The sequence below is a fragment of the Tamandua tetradactyla genome, chromosome 20, assembly GCF_023851605.1.
Source record: "Tamandua tetradactyla isolate mTamTet1 chromosome 20, mTamTet1.pri, whole genome shotgun sequence".
In the NCBI taxonomy this organism is placed as follows: Eukaryota; Metazoa; Chordata; class Mammalia; order Pilosa; family Myrmecophagidae; genus Tamandua; species Tamandua tetradactyla.
In genome coordinates this window covers 18,301,575-18,322,292 of record NC_135346.1, presented here as the reverse complement: position 1 = coordinate 18,322,292, position 20,718 = coordinate 18,301,575, and the positions used below count along the sequence as shown (strand labels likewise).

The window sequence follows — 20,718 nt, the reverse complement described above, 5'->3', positions numbered from 1 at the left end:
CTATTGTCTTTTAATTTCTTTTTCTGAATTAACGCAAATGTTCTAAGAAATGATGAATATGCAACTAAGTGATGATATGGTGAATTACTGATTATGTATGTTGATGTTTTGTTTCTTAATTTTTTAATTAATAAATAAATTTTAAAAAATAAAAATAAAAAATAAATGGTTGCCTCCAGATGGGTTGCTGGATCGTATAAGGCCTAAAAACTAGAGGGGTCAGCCTTTCCAGAACATCAGCTAGTTCCATCTCCCTACCCCATATTATTGACAGCCCTTTCCAACATGAAAAAGTCAGAATGATCATAGCCAAAATACCCCTAAAGAGTGGGAGAAAGATCAAAGGTGATGGTGGAGTTATACAGAGAAGCTAGGGCTTAACAAATGAGTATGAGTGCCGAATCATTATATTGATATTTCTTTTATTCTCCCGTATCTTAGAGTAGCAAGAGGCAAAAACCTAAAACTGTGGAATTGTAACCCATACCAAACTTTGAAATCTGTTCTACAACAATTGTTGCTCTGCGCTTTGAAATTTATTGCTTTTTTGTTTATATGTTATATACAAAAGAAAAAAAAGTTGATTATGCCGATAAAAAAATTTATTTCTTTTAGCCTTCAATGTTCTGGAGCAGTTAGAAGAAAAAATATGAGAGGATGGTATGGAAACCCATGACTAACTCTGGGATCTATCCTGTAACTACTTATTGAAGAGTGTTTTAAAAATTATTGCTTTTTTTCTTCTTTGCTTTGTATAAATGTTATATTACACAATAAAAAAAGGTAAAAAAAGAAATGGTTGCTCCCACAAGATTGGATCAGGATTAAAACATGGCTTTTCTGGGGTACATAATACATTCAAACTGGCACAGTCTCCTTGGAGGACTGGGAGAAAGGAGGAAATATTCAACTTCCCCATTTGGAGAATTTCTGATATTCTCACAAGCAGAGAATAGCCAAATCAATAGGCTGAGCCCTCGATCTTAGGGTTTGCTCCTATGAAACTTTTTCCTTCAAAGGATAGGCTAAGCCTACTTAAAATTTGGCCTAAGAGTCACCTCCAGAGAACCTCTTTTGTTGCTCAGATGTGGCCTCTCTCTCTAAGCCCACTCGGCAGGTGAGCTCACTGTCCTCCCCACTTTGGGGGACATGACTCCAGAAGTGTAAATCTCCCTGGTAATGTGGGACAGAACTCATAGGATGAGCTAGGACTCAGAAGCATGGGATTGAGAAACTCTTCTTGACCAAAAGGGGAAAGAGAGAAATGAGACAAAATAAAGTTTCAGTGGCTAAGATTTCTAATAGAGCCAAGAGATTATCCTGGAGGTTATGCATAATAGATATCCCTTTTTAGTTTATGGTATATTGGAGTGGCTGGAAGGAAGTACCTGAAACTGTTAAGCTGTGTTCCAGTAGCCTTGATTCTTGAAGATGACTGTATAATGATATAGCTTTCACAATGTGACTTTGCGATTGTGAAAACCTTGTGTCTGATGCTCCTAGTATCCTATATTTTCATTTCTGACTGTGAGAATGAGTAGAGAATGGGGAGTTCATGCTTAATTTGTATAGAGTTTCTGTTGGGGTGATGGAAAAGTTTTGGTAATGGATGGTGGTGATGATAGCACAATTTTGTAAATGTAATTAACATCATTTTTAAAATGTCTGATCTTATTTATTTGTAACTCTTAGAAAATCTTATTTTTGACTGGACCTAGACTTAGAGGTAAAACTCAGTGTCTGGACAATCTTTTCCTGGCGTTTTTCTATGGCCTTCTTCATTCTCTTGGCCAAAAGTTTAGCATATTCTTCAGCCTCTTCCCTATTTTTCTTAGTACACTGTTTCTTCAGGGCAATACCCCAACATTTATGTTGCAGGACACATGGAGTAACAAGATACTGAATCTTGGGGGTGCTTTGGTCCTAGCCTTCTTACATATCAATGTAAGAATCAATATATCATAAACGTTCTTTGTTCAGGGGCTCTCTCACAAAATACTGATGATGTTAATTGTATTTAAATGATGTTAATTGCATTCACATCATCTTCTTTAGAGAGACTGAAAAGCTTGCAGATTCTGCTGGCTCTTTTTGGCCCCAGGTGACGAGGCACAGTAGTATCAGTCCAGGAATTTCCTTCTCTCCTTTTTTTTACAATGGACAAGTTGAGAACGCTTAGATTGGCATCCACAACGCAACCTTGAACAAATTTGCACTTTCTCCAGTTTTCCTTGGTTTATAACAGCAGTAAAAGGTACACACGGCCATGGGTCAAGATGCCCTGCTTCATGGGGAAACCTTGTTTATCATTTCTGCCACTGATTCAGACAACATAACCCTTCCACTCTTCTCCCAGAGCATCAGCAGCAACTTCTACAGCCATTCACTTCTCATAAAAGGTAAGGAGCTTGCGTTCCTCATCTACTTCAATGAGGTTCTGACAGCCAGTAGCTGGGAAGATGTTCAATTTCATGCTGAGGTAACTGACTGCCACCGAGGCATCATGAAAAAGAGCTAAATTATATATCTGAATGTGGTTAAAAGGGGAAATTTTAGGTTGTATATATATATATTACTAGAGCACAATTAAAAAAAAATAGGACTGTACAACATAGATAGCAAATCCTAGTATAAACTATGGACTATAGTCAATATTATATAATTATTAAATATTGTTTCATCAATTGTAACAAAGTTACCATATTAGTAAAAACTGTTAACAATAGGGAAACTATTGCTTTTCTTCCATTTGGCTAAGATCAAGTGTAATAATAGGGAAAATGAGGAGGGGAGGGTACGTGGGAACTCTGTATTTAAAAATATATATTTTTATTGAAAAATCTTCATACACATAGAGTCTATATATGGTGTACAATCAGCGACACACAATATCATTACATAGCTGTGTATTCATCACCATAATCATTTTTCAGAACATTTGCATCGCTCCAGAAAAAGAAATTTTAAAAAAAAGAAAAAACTCATACTTACCATACACCTACCCCTCCCTCTCATTGACCACTAGTATTTCTATCTACCCAATTTATTTCATCTTTTGTCCCCCCTATTATTTATTTTTTTATCTATATTTTTTACTCATCTGTTAATACCCTGGATAAAAGAAGCATGAGATATAAGGCTCCCACAATCACAGAGTCACACTGCAAATGCGTTATCTTTATACAGTCATCTTTAAGAATCTAGGCCACTGGAGCACTGCTCAACAGTTTCAGGTACTTCCCTCCAGCCACTCCAATATATCATAAACTAAAAAGGGATATCTATGCAATGCATAAGAATAACCTCCAGGATAATCCCTCAACTCTGTTTGAAATCTTAGCCACTGAAAGTTTATTTTGTCTCATTTCTCTCTTCCCCTTTTGGTTAAGAAGGCTTTCTCAATTCCATGATGCTGGGACCTGGCTCATCCCAGGAGTTCTGTCCCATGTTGCCAGGGAGATTTACACCCCTGGAGTTCACCTGCTGAGTTGGCTTAGAGAGAGGAACTACATGAAAGCAACAAAAGAGGTTCTCTGGGGATGACTCTTGGGCCTAATTTTTCCTATAGGGAAAACAAAATACCCACTGGATTAGCTTCTACTCATACATCCACATTTCTTTAGATGCATACTGACCCTTCCCTCCTAGGACTTAAACAGTAAAAGAAGAGTCTAGAAACTACAGCATTCATTTAATTAGCCTGGCTGCCTAGTTGACATCCTGTCTTTTCTGTTCCCTTCTGGTTTGATAAGTGATGGGAAGAAAAATTCCTGCTTTAACTGTAACCACTTTCCTCCAGTCTCTCTGAAGATGAAAGTCAATGTTAATGATATAAAAAATAGGTGGGTCTCATAAAGAATTGAAGAAGATGTGAAGGTGTCAGAGGGTAATTGGTTTCACCAGAAGTTGTTGAAATTGGGAGCTTTCTGGGCATGAACCATTGAAACTGGTAATTTTTGGAGTTGATATTTTGTGAATTGGTTAATAGTTTGGGAAGCCTAGGGCCTTTAGGAAGAGACCTGGGAAGTTAAGTTTCTTACAGAGTACAGTGGGGATTACAGCTGCTGAGCAGGGGTTCTGGAAAGCTTTGTGCACCTGAGCCCCCAGCATGGCGGGCCTAAAGCGGCAGGCAAGCCAGGTGTGGGCAGACACTGAGAATCAATCCCAGGTCTCTGGCATGGCAGGCGAGAACTCTGCCTGCTAAGTCACCATGGCCTTCCTGTGTTTTCCAGAGGCTCCACCTTAGCACACAGGGCTCCAACACAGCCATGCTTGTTTCCCCATTCTTGCATTAGTAATCGCTGAAAACTAGAAAAGTCCTTTATTCCTTCCACACTTGGAAGACACCAGCTTCCTCATTTCCCCCTCATAGAAAACAAGGGAGTAGTAAACTAGGGAGCCTTTGGTAAGCAAATCCAGTTGAACCCTCATATGACCCCAATTCTCCAAACCCACATGATTCTCTTCTGCCCTTCCCACCGCATTAAAAGCTAAGGGTCTGGCAGTTAGAATTGGCTGCAACTGATGGTGCTTAACTCTGCTCCAGTTCCTTCCCACAGGAGAAAGGGAAACCAGAAGAGCATGGTGAGCAGGAGCATGGACTGTATAGTCTGCATCACATGTTTGACATCGTGGGCACCCACCTGACACACAGAGATGTACGAGTTCTTTCTTTCCTCTTTGTTGATGTCATTGATGACCACGAGCGTGGCCTCATCCTAAATGGACATGACTTCTTATTGGCACTGGACCAAGGTCGCTGTGACGAGAGTAACTTTCGCCAGGTGCTGCAGCTACTGCGCATCATCACTCGCCATGACCTGCTGCCCTACGTCACCCTCAAGAGGAGGCGGGCTGTGTGCCCTGATCTTGTAGACAAGTATCTGGAGGAGATGTCAATTCGCTATGTGACCCCCAGAGCCCTCAATGATCCAGAACCGAGGTCCCCCCAATCCCCTAAAACAGTGCCTCCCCACTATCCTGTGGTGTGCTGCCCCACTTCAGGCCCTCAGATGTGTAGCAAGCGGCCAGCCAGAGGGAGAGCCACACTTGGGAGCCAGAGAAAACGCCGGAAGTCGGTGACACCAGATCCTAAGGAAAAGCAGACATGTGACATCAGACTCCGAGTTCGGGCTGAATACTGCCAGCATGAGACCGCTCTGCAGGGCAATGTCTTCTCTAACAAGCAGGACCCACTTGAGCGCCAGTTTGAGCGCTTTAACCAGGCCAACACCATCCTCAAGTCCCGGGACCTGGGCTCCATCATCTGTGACATCAAGTTCTCTGAGCTCACCTACCTTGACGCATTCTGGCGCGACAATATCAATGCCTCGTTACTAGAGGCACTTAAAGGTGTCTTCATCACAGACTCCCTCAAACAGGCTGTGGGCCACGAAGCCATCAAGCTTCTGGTGAATGTGGATGAGGAGGACTATGAGCTGGGCCGACAGAAACTCCTGAGGAACTTGATGCTGCAAGCATTGCCCTGACCTTTCCCCATCTCACCTCTGTGGGGACTGTTCCCATCCACCTCTGGAGCTTACATACTGTTCTGGGGTTTGTTCTTTACCCTTCCAATCACACCCCCTGCCTTTTTTTTTTTTTTAAGGTAAAGACAAAGGAAAGTGGAAGTGGTGTCCCCACCCCTCCCTGCACCCGTGTGCCTGGGCTTCCCCTTTGTTTCCCTTTTCCAAATACCCCTAATTTGTGTCTCTACAGCCACCTTACCACTGAGCCATAAGACAAATGTGTAGGGAAAAGAAAAGTCTATAGAACAGAGTCTTCATAAGAGATTGATGTGAACACTGCTTTTGGGTGCAATGAGGGGTTATCAATACTTCTGGCTTTATGAGGGCTCTTAAATTTTGTCTGCAAAACCAAAGGGCTGTGAGTAAGGGAGCTATGTGGAAGGTGGGTCTCAAGTGTATTTGGAAATTAATCACCATCCTCTCCCAAATTACCGAATTTTTATAAAACAAAAACAAAAACAAAAACAAACAAAAAAAAGATGTAATGGAGAGGCTGGAGGGAATTGCCTGAAAATGTAGAGCTGTGTTCCAGTAGCCATGTTTCTTAAAGATGATTGTATAATGATATAGCTTTCACAATGTGACTGTGTGATTGTGAAAACCTTGTGTCTGATGCTCCTTTTATCTACCTTGTCAACAGATGAGTAGAACATATGGAATAAAAATAAATAACGGGGGAACAAATGTTAAAATAAATCTAGTTTGAAATGCTAGTGATCAATGAAAGGGGGAGGTAAGGGGTATGGTATGTATAAATTTTTTTCTGTTTTCATTTTATTTCTTTTTCTGAATAGATGCAAATGTTCCAAGAAATGATGATGATGAATATGCAACTATGTGATGACATTGTGAATTACTCATTATATATGTACAATGGAATGATCAAAATAAGAATGTTTGAGTTTGTTTGGTGTTTTTTGGTATTTTAAAAAAACAAATAAAAAAATTAAAAAAAAAAATTCTGACAATCTACTTTGAAGACTTGGAAAGGCTTGTTATCAAATTTATTTGGAAGGGAAAGAGACCTTGAATAGGTAAAGATAACCTAAAAAAGATGAATGAAGTAGGAGGACAGACACTTCCTGACCTTAAAACTTATCATAAAGCCACAGTGGTTAAAACAGCATGGTACTGGAGTTCCAGAAAGCTGGCAGAATAGGATAGGCAAAGTTCATCCCCACTCCAAGGAACAACCAGAGATGTGACAAGAAAAATGACTGGGACAGCAATTCCAGGGTGGGTCTTCTATACCACATAAGGAGGCCCTGGTTGCAAAAGTTGAAGAATTGAGACCCAGAGAACCAGTAACCATCCAGTTAGTGCAAACAGCCTAATGTATCCCTTTTCAAATGGAGACCCGGAACCCTCAGGAATGCAAAGACAGGGAGACAGGGTCTAGGAAATAAGCCAAGCCCTGTTCCTTGAAAGCGCCACACCCATGCATGTCATCCAGCCCCACGACCAGTGAACACCCCCATCCCATGCACCTGAACCCTGTCAACTCACACCCCCACCACGCTCCAAGGACCCCTGCTCCAACACCCCTGTACATCCCCATACTACATCCCCACCTTGCACACGCGCATATGCCTGTACCAATTCATCCCACCTCTCCTGCACAAGTTCACAGTCTCACTCCACCCCTCTCGTGCCCAGCCCCTAGACCCACACCTCCCCTCCCTGCCCCCTGCAGGCAGTTACCTGCACATCTGGGCTGCAGGCACTCAACTTCAAACCCTGGCCATACACACCTCCAGCCCATTCAGTCACATAACCCCCCACCCCTCCCCTCAAGCTCTGGGCAGGTATACATCAGCGTTCAGACCTCGAGACTCACATGAGCACACGTGTACCCCTGCCACGCCCCCTCAGCTCTGGGCAAGTGCCTACCTGTCCATCTGAGCCACACCTGCCCCAGCCCATGCAGGAACAACCCTGCCCTGTGGCCCCTGAGCTCTGCGCATGTGCACACAAGGGCCCCGCCCCCAAGATCCACTTACCACACAGCCACATCCTCCCTAACAGGCACCCCTGCATCTGTGCACCGATCTTTTGACCCCTGCACCACACTCTCCCACTCCATACATGCGCACACCCTTGTCACACCCCCCAGCCCAACTACCCTGATTTCACACCTAGCAGGTGCTCAAGTATGCATCTGTGCTACAAAGCCCCCGCCCTCCACAGAGTGCACCCCTGCCCTACCCCCCATCCCCACACCTGAGCACCCAGGCCAGGGCCCCTGCCCACCCAACATCACCTACCTCTGACCCACATCCTACAACCTCCATGACCTATACCCCACCAGTGTACACTTGCACATCTGCATCATGGCCCCTTTGGACAATCCCCCTGTGCAAGGCCACACCCATGCCCCGCATCCTGCTCCAAACCCATCCTGCAAATATAAAGGTTTAGACTACTGAGGTAAATCAACTTCTACAGTAACCCTATCAAGATATTTACATGCCTCAAAGGCAACAGAAGATCACTAAGCATATAAAGATGTAGACAGATATAGCCCAGCCTAATCACCAAATTAAAACTGGAGGAGACACAGGACTTCAGAAAACTATCAAAGATGTTCATATAACTTTAATAAATAAACTCAATGGGATAGCTAGTGACAAAAAGGAGATCAAGAAGATGCTGGAAGAGCATAAAGAGGAATTTGAAAGAATAAATAGGAAAATAGCAGATATTACAGAGATTAAAGATGCTGTAGACCAAATAAAAAATATACTAGAGACATACAACAACACAATGGAAGAGGCAGAAGAAAGAACAAGCAAACTAGAGGGCAGGACAACTTATTTCAAACACACAAAAAAGCAAATGGCAAAAAGATGGGAAAATTTGAATTGGATCTCAGGGAAATGATGGACAAAACAAAGCACACAAATATAAGAATCATTGGTGTCCCAGAAGAAGAAAAGAACAATGACTAGGAAGATTAGTTGAGGATATAATGAAGGAAAAACTTCCCAACCCTTATAAAAGATATAAATATGCAAATCAAAGAAGCCCAATGAACTCCAAATAGAATGAATCCAAATAGGTCTAACCCAAGACACATATTAATCAGTATGTCAAATGTTAAAGAGAAGCAGAAAATCCTGAAAGCGGCAAGAGAAAAACAAACTACTATGTGGGAAACCACATAAGGCTGACTTCAGACTAATCAACTGGCTCCATGGAGGCAAGAAGGCAGTGGTATGATGTGTTTAAGATCCTGAAAGAGAAAGACTTCCAGCCAAGAATTCTGTATCCAGCCAAATTGTACAAAAAAAAGACAGAAGAGAGAGGATTGGAGGAGGGCACAGAGTTGAAGAGCCCAGCAAAGGTAACTTAAAAGAGAAACAGGGAAAAGAATATATAGATCTGATTAATAAAATCCAAAGGATATAATAGTGGATTAAAGAAATGCCTTTACAGTAATAACTTTGAATCTTAACAGACTAAACTTACCAAATAAAAGATACAGATTGGCAGAATGGATAAAGAAATAGAATCCAGCTATATGCTGTTTACAAGAGACTCATTTTAGACACAAGGATACAAATAGATTGAAAGTGAAAGGATGGAAAAAGATGTCCACACAAGCTATAACCAAAAGAAAGCAGGAGTAGCCATACTAATATCAAAGAAAACAGACTTTAAATGTAAAGACATCATAAGAGACAAAGAAGGAAACTATATATTAATAAAAGGAATAATTCACTAAGAAGAAATAACAATCATAAATGCTTCCGATCAAGGAGCTCCAAAGTACATGAGATAGACATTGGTAAGACTGAAGGAATGACAGAATTTCAACAACAATAGTAGGACTGTAATAATAGGACTCTTTAATACACTACTCTCCTCTACAGACAGAACAATTAAACAGAGGATCAACAAGGAGATAGAGGACTTAAACAATTTGATAAATGAATTAGAACTAAGAGATATATACAGGTCACTATACCCCAAAACACAAGGATATACATTCTTCTCTAGTGCTCATGGAACATTCTCCAGGATAGATCATAAGCTGGGGCACAAAACAGGGTCTTTATAAATTTAAAAACATCAAAATTATTCAAAGCGCTTTCTCTGCTCACAACGGAATGAAGCTGGAAATCAATAACCACCAAAGAACAAGAACTTTCACAAATATATGGAGATTAAATAACACACTTTAAACAAACAGTGGGTCAAAGAAGTTGCTAGAGAAATTGTTAACTCCCTGGAGACAAATGAAAATGAGAATATAACATATCAGAACTTAAGGGATGCAGCAAAGGCTGTGTTGAGAGGGAAATCTATTGCCCTAAATGCCTATATTAAAAAAGATGAGAATGTTGAGGCACTGTGGACTTTGAACCTCCTACATGATGCCTGACGAACGCAGGTGGCTGAAGAATGCACTGATAGAGAAGTGGATTGGTGAATGATGGTGTCTCCTTATGAATGAAGGTTGTGCTGCTACAAAAAGGAACAATGTCGTGAGGCATGCAATGATGTCAATGAACTTGTGGGACATTTGGTGAGACAAAATAAACCAGAAACAAAAAAACAACAACAATGGTATGTTCACCTTTAGAAAATGCTTATAACAAAACAGGGGCCTAGATTGTAAGCTTTTAGAGCAGACAATATTAAGTCCAGAGTGGTGATTATTATTTCTGGATTTTGAGAGGCTGTTATATATATATAACCTAATATTTAGAGATAAGAATGAAGACGAACCGATTGGGGTTAAAGTAATTCAGAACATAAGGGTAAGGAAGACAGTGTCTATATTTTAGAACCTCACATACTCTTTGAGACCAAATGGAAGAAAGGTTTATTTGATCTGGAACTGAAATTTTCTGTAGTGCATATTCTAATTCAACCTATCTGTATAGCTCATTTGAACAATTGAAACACAGGAAGAACAAAATAAGAGGTCCTTTAATCCTGTATAGATTATTTTAATGCCTGGAAACATCCTAGAGTATATTAAGCAAATAACCAAAAAGTATTGACAAAGTCCCCTGAGGGAGGGGAAAAAGACTATGGAACTATTAAATCTTACCATTAGGGAATCCCCTGATACTGTGTCAAACTTTAGGGACAACCAAATCAATAGGCCATCCCCTTGATCATGAGCTTACTCTTGTGAAGCTTTTGCAGGTAGCATAGAAGCTTAAACTACCTATAGGCATGGCCAAGAGTTATTTCTGGAGGACTTCTGTTGTTGCTCAGATGTGGCCTCAGTCTCTCTAAGCCCAACTCTGCAAGTGAAATCATTGCCCTCCCCTGTATGTGGGAGACATGACATCTGGGGGTGAAAGTCTCCCTGGCAATGTGGGAGAGGACTCCAAGGGATGAATCCAGACCTGGCATCATGGGATCAACAATTGCATCCTGACCAAATTGGGGGGAAGAAGTATAATTAATAAAGTATCAGTGGCAGAGAAAGTTCAAATAGAGTTGAAAGGCTACTCTGAAAGTTGTTCTTATGCAAGCTTCAGGTGGACCTTGCTACCTATCATATCTTGCCAACCCCCAACCAGGACCATTCCAGCCAATTCTAAAGAACACCTAGGGCAACTTATAAGATTCCAAAAGTGTTCCAGGCACTAGAGTAACTTGCAAGAAACCCACAAACTCCAGAAACCTAGCCCAGCCTCTCCAGAACAACAAATAGTTCCATCTCCCTACCCCATATTAGTGACAGACCCTTCCAATATCAAAAGTTTAGAATTGTCATAGCCCAAACAACCCCGGGGTGAGGTATGGAAAGATCAAAGGTGATGGTGGAATTATACATAGAAGATAGGACCTAACAAATGAATATGAATGCTGAATCATTAAATTGGTATCTCTTTTAGTCTCCAGTATTTTAGAGCAGCTGGAAGTAAAAACCTAAAATTGTGAAACTGTAACCCATGTCAAAGTCTGAAATATGTTCTACAACTAATTGTGGTTCTGTGCTTGGAAATTTATAGCTTTTTTTGTATATATGTTATTGTTCACAAAAAAGAAAGGAAAAAAAAGTTGATTGTGATGATAAAAAAGTATTTAAGCCCGCTAGCCTCCTACATTCTGGAGCAGCTAGAAGGAAAAATATGAGAGAATTGTATGGTAGACCATTACAAAATCTGGGATCTGTGCTGTAACCACCTTTTGAAGAGTGCTTTGCAAACTATTGCTTTTTTATTTCTTTGCTTTGTATATATGTTATGCTATAAAAGAAAAAAGTTAAAAAAAAAACAAACAAAACAAGTTTATAGAAATGCCCAATCTAAGGCATCCAGGGAAAGATATCTTGGTTCAAGAAGGCCAATGGTGTTCAACCTTTCTTTTTCAGCTAGAAAGGGCACATGATCCACCACAGATTCAAACTGGCACACACAGGAACAAACTATACTGATTCAAGAAGAAATAGAAGATCTCAACAAACTAATCACAAATAAAGAGATTTAATCAGTCATCAAAAGTCTTCCTACAAAGAAAAGCCCAGGGCCAGATGGCTTCTCAGGGAAATTTTATCTAACATTTCAAAAAGAACTAACACCAATCCTGCTCAAACTTTTCCCAAAAAACTTTATGAAAAAGGAATACTACCTAACTCATTTTATGAAGCTAACTATTTTAATTACAAAACCAGGTAAAGATGCTATAAGAAAGGAAAACTACAGGCCAATCTCCCTAATGAACACAGAGGCAAAAAATTTCAACAAACAACATACTAGCAAATCAGGGTCACAGTGGCTCAGCAGGCAGAGTTCTTACATGCGATGCAGGAGACCCGGGTTTGTTTCCTGGTGCCTGCTCATGTATAAATAAATAAATAAATACTAGCAGATCAAACCCAACAACACACTGAAAGAATTATATACCATGACCAAGTGGGGTTTATACCAGGAATGCACAAATGGTTCAACACAAGAAAATCAATTAATGTAATATAGCATATTAACAAATAAAAAGGGAAAAATCACATGATCACTCTACTGATGCTGAAAAAACATTCGACAAAATTCAACATCATTTCTGATAAAAACACTTCAAAAGGTAGGAATCAAAGGTAACTTCATCAATATGATAAAGGGAATAAATGAAAAACCCAAAGCCAGCATCATACTCAATGGTGATAGACTGAAAGCTTTCCTCCTCAGATTAGGAATGAGACAAGGATGCCCTCTGTCACCACTATTATTCAACTTTGTGTTAGGAGTTCTAGCTAGAGCAGTCAGGCAGGAAAAAGAAATAAAAGGCATCCAAATCGGAAAGAAGTATAGCTATCATTATTTGCAGATGACATGATACCATAATTGGAAAATCCTGAGAAATTTACAACAAAGTTATTGAACTATTAAAAAATTCAACAAGATGGTGGGATATAAAATTAATGTGCAAAAATGAGTAATGTTTCTAAACACAAGCAATGAACTAAGTGAGGAGTCAGTTAAGGAAAAAATGCCATTCATAATAGCAACTAAAAGAATTAAGTATCTAGGAAAGAAATTAACTAGGGAGATAAAGGATTTGTACACAGAAAACTATACAATATTGCTAATAGAAATCAAAGATCATCTAAATTAGGTAGAAAGACATTCCCTGCTCATGGACAGGAAGTTAAATGTAGTTAAGATGCCAATTCTACCTACAGATTAAATGCAGTACCAATAAAAATTTCAACAACCTACTTTGAAGACATGGAAAAGCTAGTTACCAAATTCATCTGGAAGGGAAAGAGACCCTGAATAGCTAAAAACATCCTAAAAAGAGAGAACAAAGTAGGAGGATTAACACTTTCTGATTTTAAAACTTACTACAAAGCCACAGTGGTCAAAACAGCATGGTATTGGCTCAAAGAAGTATTGACCAATGGAATCAAATACAGAGTACAGAAACAGACCAGCAAATCTACGATAAACTGATCATTGACAAGGTCCCCAAATTCACTGAACTGGAACAAAAGAGTCTTTTCAATAAATGTGCATGGGAGAATTGGATATCAATAGCCAAAAGAATGAGAGTATGCTTACCTTACACCCTATATAAAAATTAACTCAAAGTGGATTAAACATCTAAATATAAAAACCAGCACTATAAAGCTCCTAGAAGAACATGTAGCAAAACATCTTCACGACCTAGTAATAGAAGGTAGCTTCCTAAATTATACACCCAAAGCACAAGCAACAAAAGAAAAAATACATAAATGAGAATGCCTCAAAATCAAATGCTTTTATGCTTCAAAAGACTTTGTCAAAAAGGTGAAGAGGCAGCCAACTCAATGGGAGAATATGTTTGGAAATCATGTATCAGATAAAGTTTGATATCCTGTATACAAAAAGAAATCATACAACTCAACAACAAAAGAACAAACAATCCAATTATAAAATGGGTTAGAGATATGAATAGGCATTTTTCTGAAGAGCAAATACAGATGGTTAAAAAGCACATGAAGAGATGCTCATTTTCATTAGCTATAAGGGAAATGCAGATCAAGACTACAATGAGATACCACCTCACACCTCTAAGAATGGCTGCTATTAAACAAATAGAAAACTACAAACGTTAGAAAGGATGTGGAGAAATTGGGTCAGTTATGCACTGCTGCTGGGAATGTATAATGGTACAGCTGCTATGAAAGATAGTCTGGTGGGTCCTCAGAAAACTATGACATTGTTGCCCTACGACATGGCAATACCACTACTCAGTATATACCCAGAAGAGATGAATGCAGTGCCACAAACAAACATTTGCACATCGATGTTCACAACAGTATTATTCACAATCACCAAAAGATGGAAACAATCCAAGTGCCCACTGATAGAAGAATGGATTAACAAAATGTGGTGTAACATAAGATGGAATATTATGCAGCAGTAAGAGGAAATGATGTCCTGAAACACATGACAAGATGCAAGAGCCGTGAGGACATAATGGCTGCATGAAATAAGCCAGACACAAAAGGATAGATACTGTATTATTCCACTTTTATGAGCATGGCAAAGGTAAAATCAGAGACTTATAATACAGAATATAGGGGACCTACAGATACACAGAAGCTAGAGATGGGTGAATGGTTAGCTATGAGCTTGAACTTAAATGTAAAGGGAATAGATAGAAGTGAAGGAGGTTCACTAGTGAGTCTATAATATTACTATACTGAAGGTGAACATGATTGAAAGAAGTTGTATAGAGCTATGGGTCCGAGCAATTAACACTACAAATATAAATAAGTTCTTGCATGAACTACTGCTAAGGTATGATATTGCACAAAGAGTGTATAAGTTCAGGGTATAAGGGGAAAGCTGCTATTGCATGCTATGGGCTATGTTTAACAGGAAAGCACCAACAGTGCCACAGCAACACCAGAGGTAAATAATGGGGGAAGGGAAAAGACTTAAGGGGAGGTTTGGAATTTCTATTTGGTGAGGATGTGTTTATGGGTGTGCAAGTTTTAAAGGATTACGTGCCCTAGAAAAGTACTGTTTTAATCCTGATCCAGTCTTGTGGGAGCAACTGTTTCTTCTAATCCCTATGCAGCACTATAGGTTGGAAACTTGATTAGTCACAGAGATGTGACTTACTCTACTGTGGCTATTAACTTTGATTAGAGGGATATGTGACTCCACCCATTCCAGGTAGGTTTAGATTAATCCTGGAATCCTTTAAAAGAGGAAGCATTTTGGAGAGCGCAAGAAAGTCATGGCAGAGTCATGAGAGATGAGAGACATGAGAATCACATAGCCAGAGACCTTTGGAGATGAAGAAAGAAATTGCCCCTGGAGGAGCTTCATGAAACAAGAAGCCTGAAGAAAAAGCTAGCAACGTCATGTTCGTCACATACCTTTCCAGTTGAGAAACCCTGAACATCATCAAGGCCATCTTGAACTAAGGTATCTTTCCCTGAAGGCCTTAGATTGGACATTTCTATAGCCTTTCTTTAATATTGGATGCTTTCACAGCCTTAGGACTATAAACTTGCGACTTAATAAACTCCCGTTTTTAAATGCTGTTCTGTTTCTGGTATATCGCATTCTGGGAGCTAGCAGAATAGAAAAATTGGTTATCGTTTTTGGGGGAATAATGAAATTATCTAAAATTGAAAGTGTTGATGGATTGTTGACTTTGGACATTATACATGATGCCCAATGAATGGAGGTGGCTGAAGGATGCACTGGACTGAGAACTAGATTGGCGAACAATGGTGTAGGCATATGATCGAACATTGTGCTGATACAAAAAGGAACAAAGTTGTGAGGCATGCAACGTTGTGACTGAACAAGTGGGAAATTTAGTGAGGTAAAATAAGGCAGAAACAAAAGAACAGATATTGTATGGTCTCATTTAGAAAATACGTAAAAGAAAACACGGGCCTAGATTATAAGCTCCTACAGCAGTCACATTTAGTCCAGAGCAGGAATTGTTATCTCTAGATTGGAGAGGCTGTTTATATATGTATAACCTGGTATTTAAAGATAAGATCAGGTCAGGATTAAGGTAAATTCAGATTAAGGTAAATTCAGTACGGAAGACATTGTCTGTATTTCAGAACCCCATCTACTCTTTGAGACCAAAGGAAGAAAGGTTTATTTTGTCCAGAACCTAAATTTTCTGCAGCATATAATCTAACTCAAACTATCTGGATAGATCATTTAAACAATCAAACACAGGGAGCCCAGAATAAGAATGAGGGCCTTGAATCCTATATAGATTAATGTAATGCCTGGATACATCCCAGAGCATATTAAGCAGATAAAATATATTGGCAAAGTCTCTTGAGGGATGGGAGAAAAAATATGAATCTATCAAACTTTACCACCAGGGAAACCCCTGATACTGTGTCAAACATTAGGGACACCCAAATCAAGCCCTTGATCTTGAGGCTTGCTCTTATGAAGCTTATGTATGTAGCAGAGAAGCTTAACATACCTATAGGTATGCCTAAGACTTACTTCCAGAGGACTGCTTTTGTTGTTCAGATGTGGCCTCAGCCTCTCTAAGCCCAACTCTGCAAGTGAAATCATTGCCCTTCCCCGCTACATGGAACAGAACATCCAGGAGTGAAAGTCTCCTTGGCAGCATGGGAGATGATTTCCAGGGACGAGTCTGACCCTGGCACCATAGGATCAACAATGTCATCCTGACCTAAATGGAGAGAAGAAGTGTAACAAATAAGGTATCAGTGGCTGAGAGAGTTCAAATAGAGTCGAGAGGCTACTCTGGAGGTCACTCTTAGGCAAGCTTCAATAGACATTGCTAATTACCATAGCTTGCCAAACCCCAACCAAAACCATTCCTGCCAATCCTAAAGAATACCTAGGGTGTTATATAGGATTCTACAAAAGTTCCATGCACTAGGATTACTTTCCAGAAACCTACAACCTCCTTGGACCAGATAAGTCCTGAAATGCAAAGGTGCCAGAACATCAACTAGTTCCATCCCCCATCCCATATTATCAACAGCCCCTTACAAAATGAAAAAGTTAGAATAGAAATAGCCCAAATACCCCTAAAAAGTGGGAGAAAGAGCAAAGATGATGGTGGAGTTATACAGAGAAGGTAGGGTTTAAAAAATGAGTATGAATGCTGAAACATTATTTGATATTTCTTTTAGTCTCCTGTATCTTAGACAGCTAGAAGTAAAAACCTAAAATTGTGAAATTGTAGCCCATACCAAACTCTGAACTCTGTTCTACAACTAGTTATTGCAAAGTGCTTCACTTTTATTGCTTCTTATATATGTTATTTTTTGACAAAAAAGAAAAAAAGTCTATTGTGATGATAAATGCACAGCTATATGATGATATTGTAAACCACTGATTGTACACTTTGGATGATTCCATGGTATGTGAATATACAATACATAGCAATAAAAAAAATTTTTTAAATCCTACAAAAAAAAGAAACCAGCATGGTACTGGCACAAAGATAGAAGTATTGATCGATGGATGGGACCAAACTGAAATAGACCACCAAATCTATGGTCAATTGATCTTCGACAAAGCCTCCAAATCCACTAAACTGGGACAGAACAGTCTTTTTAATAAATGGACATGGGAGAGCAGGGTACCTATATACAAAAAGAGGATCCTTATCTTATACTCTATAAAAAATTAACTCAAGATGGATCAAAGACCTAAATATAAGAGTTAGTATCATAAAACTTCTAGAAGAAAATGCAGGGAAACATCTTTAAGATCTAGTAATAGGAGGTAGCTTCTTAACTTTTCACCCAAAGCAACAAAAGAAAAAAACAGATAAATGGGAACTCCTCAAAATCAAAAGCTTCTGTTCCTGAAAAGACTTTGTCAAAAAGGTGAAGAGGCAGCCAATTCAACGGGAGAAAATATTTGGAAACCACATGTCAGATAAAGATTTTATATCCTGTGTACATAAATAAATTATACAACTCAACAACAAAAGAACAAACAAACAACCCAATTATAAAATGGGTGAAGGATATGAAGAGACCTCTTGGGTCTGGGAACCTCTTTCTGCTCCAAAGAGCAAATACAAGTGGCTAAAAAAGCACATGAAGAGATGCTCTCCTGCATTAGCTACAAGAGAAATACAAGTCAAGACTATAATGAGTAATCACCTCCACCTATAAGAATGGCTGCTATTAAACAAACAGAAAACTACAAATGTTGGAGAGAATGTGGAGAAATTGGAATACTCATTTACTTCAGGTGGGAATGTATAATGGTGTAGCTATGGAAGATAGTTTGGAGGTTCCTCAGAAAACTGAATATCGAGCTACCCTGTGACCCGACAATTCCAATACTTGGTATATATCCAGAAGAGCTGAAAGCAGTGACACAGACATTTGCGCACTGATGTTCACAGTGTGGCACTATTTACAGTTGCCAAAAGATGGAAATAACCCAAGTGCCCATCAACAGAACAGTGGCTAAACAAAATGTGGTATATACATATGATGGACTACTATGCAGCAGTAAGAGGACATGAGGTCCTGAAGCATATGATAATACGGATGAACCTTGAGGACATAACGCTATGTGAAATAAGACAGACACAGAATAGATACTGTATGATCTTGTTATTATGACTCTGGTAAAAGTCAAACTCAGAGGTTTACAAAGTAGATTATAGGGGGCTTAGAGATACACAGAAGCTAGAAATGGGTGAATAGTTACCCAATGATGTTGAACTTAAATGTAAGGGAACAGATAAAAGTAACAGTAGTTCATTAGTGGCACAATAAGTAACATTGCCTTATCGAAGGTGACTATGATTGAAAGGGGTTGTATAGAGTTATATATCCCACCGATTAACTCTAAAATTATAAATAAGTTCTTACATGAACTATTTCAAAGGTTTGATCTTGTACAGAGTCAATAATAGAGGCGCATAGAGGGGAAACTAATATTATATGTTAAGGCCTATAGTTAACAGGAAGACATCAACAATACCACAGCAATATCAGGGACTAATAATTAGGGGGGAAGACAAGTGATGGGGGAGGTTTAGATTTGATATTTGGTGAGGTCGTGTTTATTGGCTCTTTGTCCCTTTGGACCAATGAAAACTGTCTAGAACTGAGAGTACTGATGATTATACAACTGAGTGAGGACACTGTGAGACATGGATTGTTTATTTTGGACATTCTCCATGATACCCAGTAGATGGAAGGGGCCGAAGGGCACAATGACTGAGAAGCAGACTAGCGACCTGTGATGTATACATATGATGGAATATTGTGTGACTACATAAAGGAATGAAGTTGTGAGGAACATAACAAAATGAATGAACACTGAGGACATTGTGATGTGCAAAATAAGCCAGAAACTAAAGAATAAATATAGTATGATCTCTTTTAGAAAATACTTATAAGAAAACTGGGGCCTAGATTATAAGCTCTTATAGAAGTCACACTTAGTCCAAAGTTGTAAATGTATTTCTAGATTCTGAGATGCTGTGTGATATGTATATAAGCTGGTATTTCTTTGGAATGTTGGGGAAATATCTCTGTGACACCTAATACTCAGAGCTGCAGAACTGCTGCAGAAAGTCAGCATTGCTACATACAGCAATTGTTGAAGTAACTGAAAATATATCAGGCTTCTGGTAGGGACTAAGGTAGGTCAGAATACAGGGTAAAGGATAATACTGGATGTATTCTACAGCTTCAGCTATTGTATGAGACCAAAGACAGAGAAGTTTATGGTGTCTAGAACCTAATGTAATGTCACACATAATCTACAATGATCTGCCTGGATGCCTCATTTTAACAACCTAAATGCACTGAATAGGAATGAGGCCTTGTAATTTGTATGGCTTAATGTAATACCCAGATACATTGCAGACTATGGTGGGCAGATAATTAATAAGTATTGACAGAGTCCCTTGTGGAACTATTAAATTTCCCCATCTGGGAACCCTTTGGTACTATCTCAAATATTAGGGACTCCCGAGAAAATAGGCTAAGCCCTTGATTTTGGGGATTGCTTGTACAAAATTCATTTCCATAGTGTAGAAGCTAAGACTACTTATAATTATGCCTAAGAGCTGCTTCCAGGAAACCTCTTTCATTGCTCAGATGTGGCCTCTCTTTCTCTAAGCCCATCTCTGCAAGTAAAATCATTACCCTCTCTCCCTATATGGGACAGGACAGCCAGGGGTGAAAGTCTCCCTGAAAGCATGGGACATGGTTCCCAGGGATAAGCCTGGTCCTGGCACTATGGGATCAACAATGCCTTCTAGGCCAAAAGGGGATAAGAAATGTAACAACACAAGGTATCAGTGGCTAAGAGAGTTCAAATGGAGCCAAGAGGCTATTCTGGAGACTACTCTTATGCAAGCTTCAGCTAGATACTGCTAATTTCCATGATGTGCCAAATTCCAACCAACATCATTCCTGTTAATCCTAAAGAACACCTAACTGAGACTCTACAAAAGTTTCATGCAGTAAGTTTACTTTCCTGAAGCTTATAACCTTCAGAGAGTTCCTAGAACAGATAGGTTTTGAAACCCAGAGGGGACAGCCTCTCCAAGAATATCAACTAATTCTATTACCCTATCTTATACTGTCAACACCCATTTTCAACATGAAAAAGTTAGAATGGGCATATTCCAAAGACTGACTGGAAGCAGGATCAAAGGAGAAGAAGGAGTTTAATAAAGATACGATTTAACAGATGAGTATGACTGATGAATTGATGTTTATTTTGGCCTCTTAGGT

General features: G+C 39.4%; 1 long non-coding RNA gene and 1 pseudogene across 1 annotated transcript in view; one reads left to right on the top strand and one right to left on the bottom strand.

Annotated features, from left to right (window-relative positions):
- Nucleotides 1-20,718, bottom strand: part of LOC143665025 (uncharacterized) — a 143,935-nt gene that overhangs the window by 26,914 nt on the left and 96,303 nt on the right. The window lies entirely within an intron of this gene.
- LOC143664461 (death effector domain-containing protein pseudogene) lies at nt 4,590-5,598 on the top strand (annotated as a pseudogene).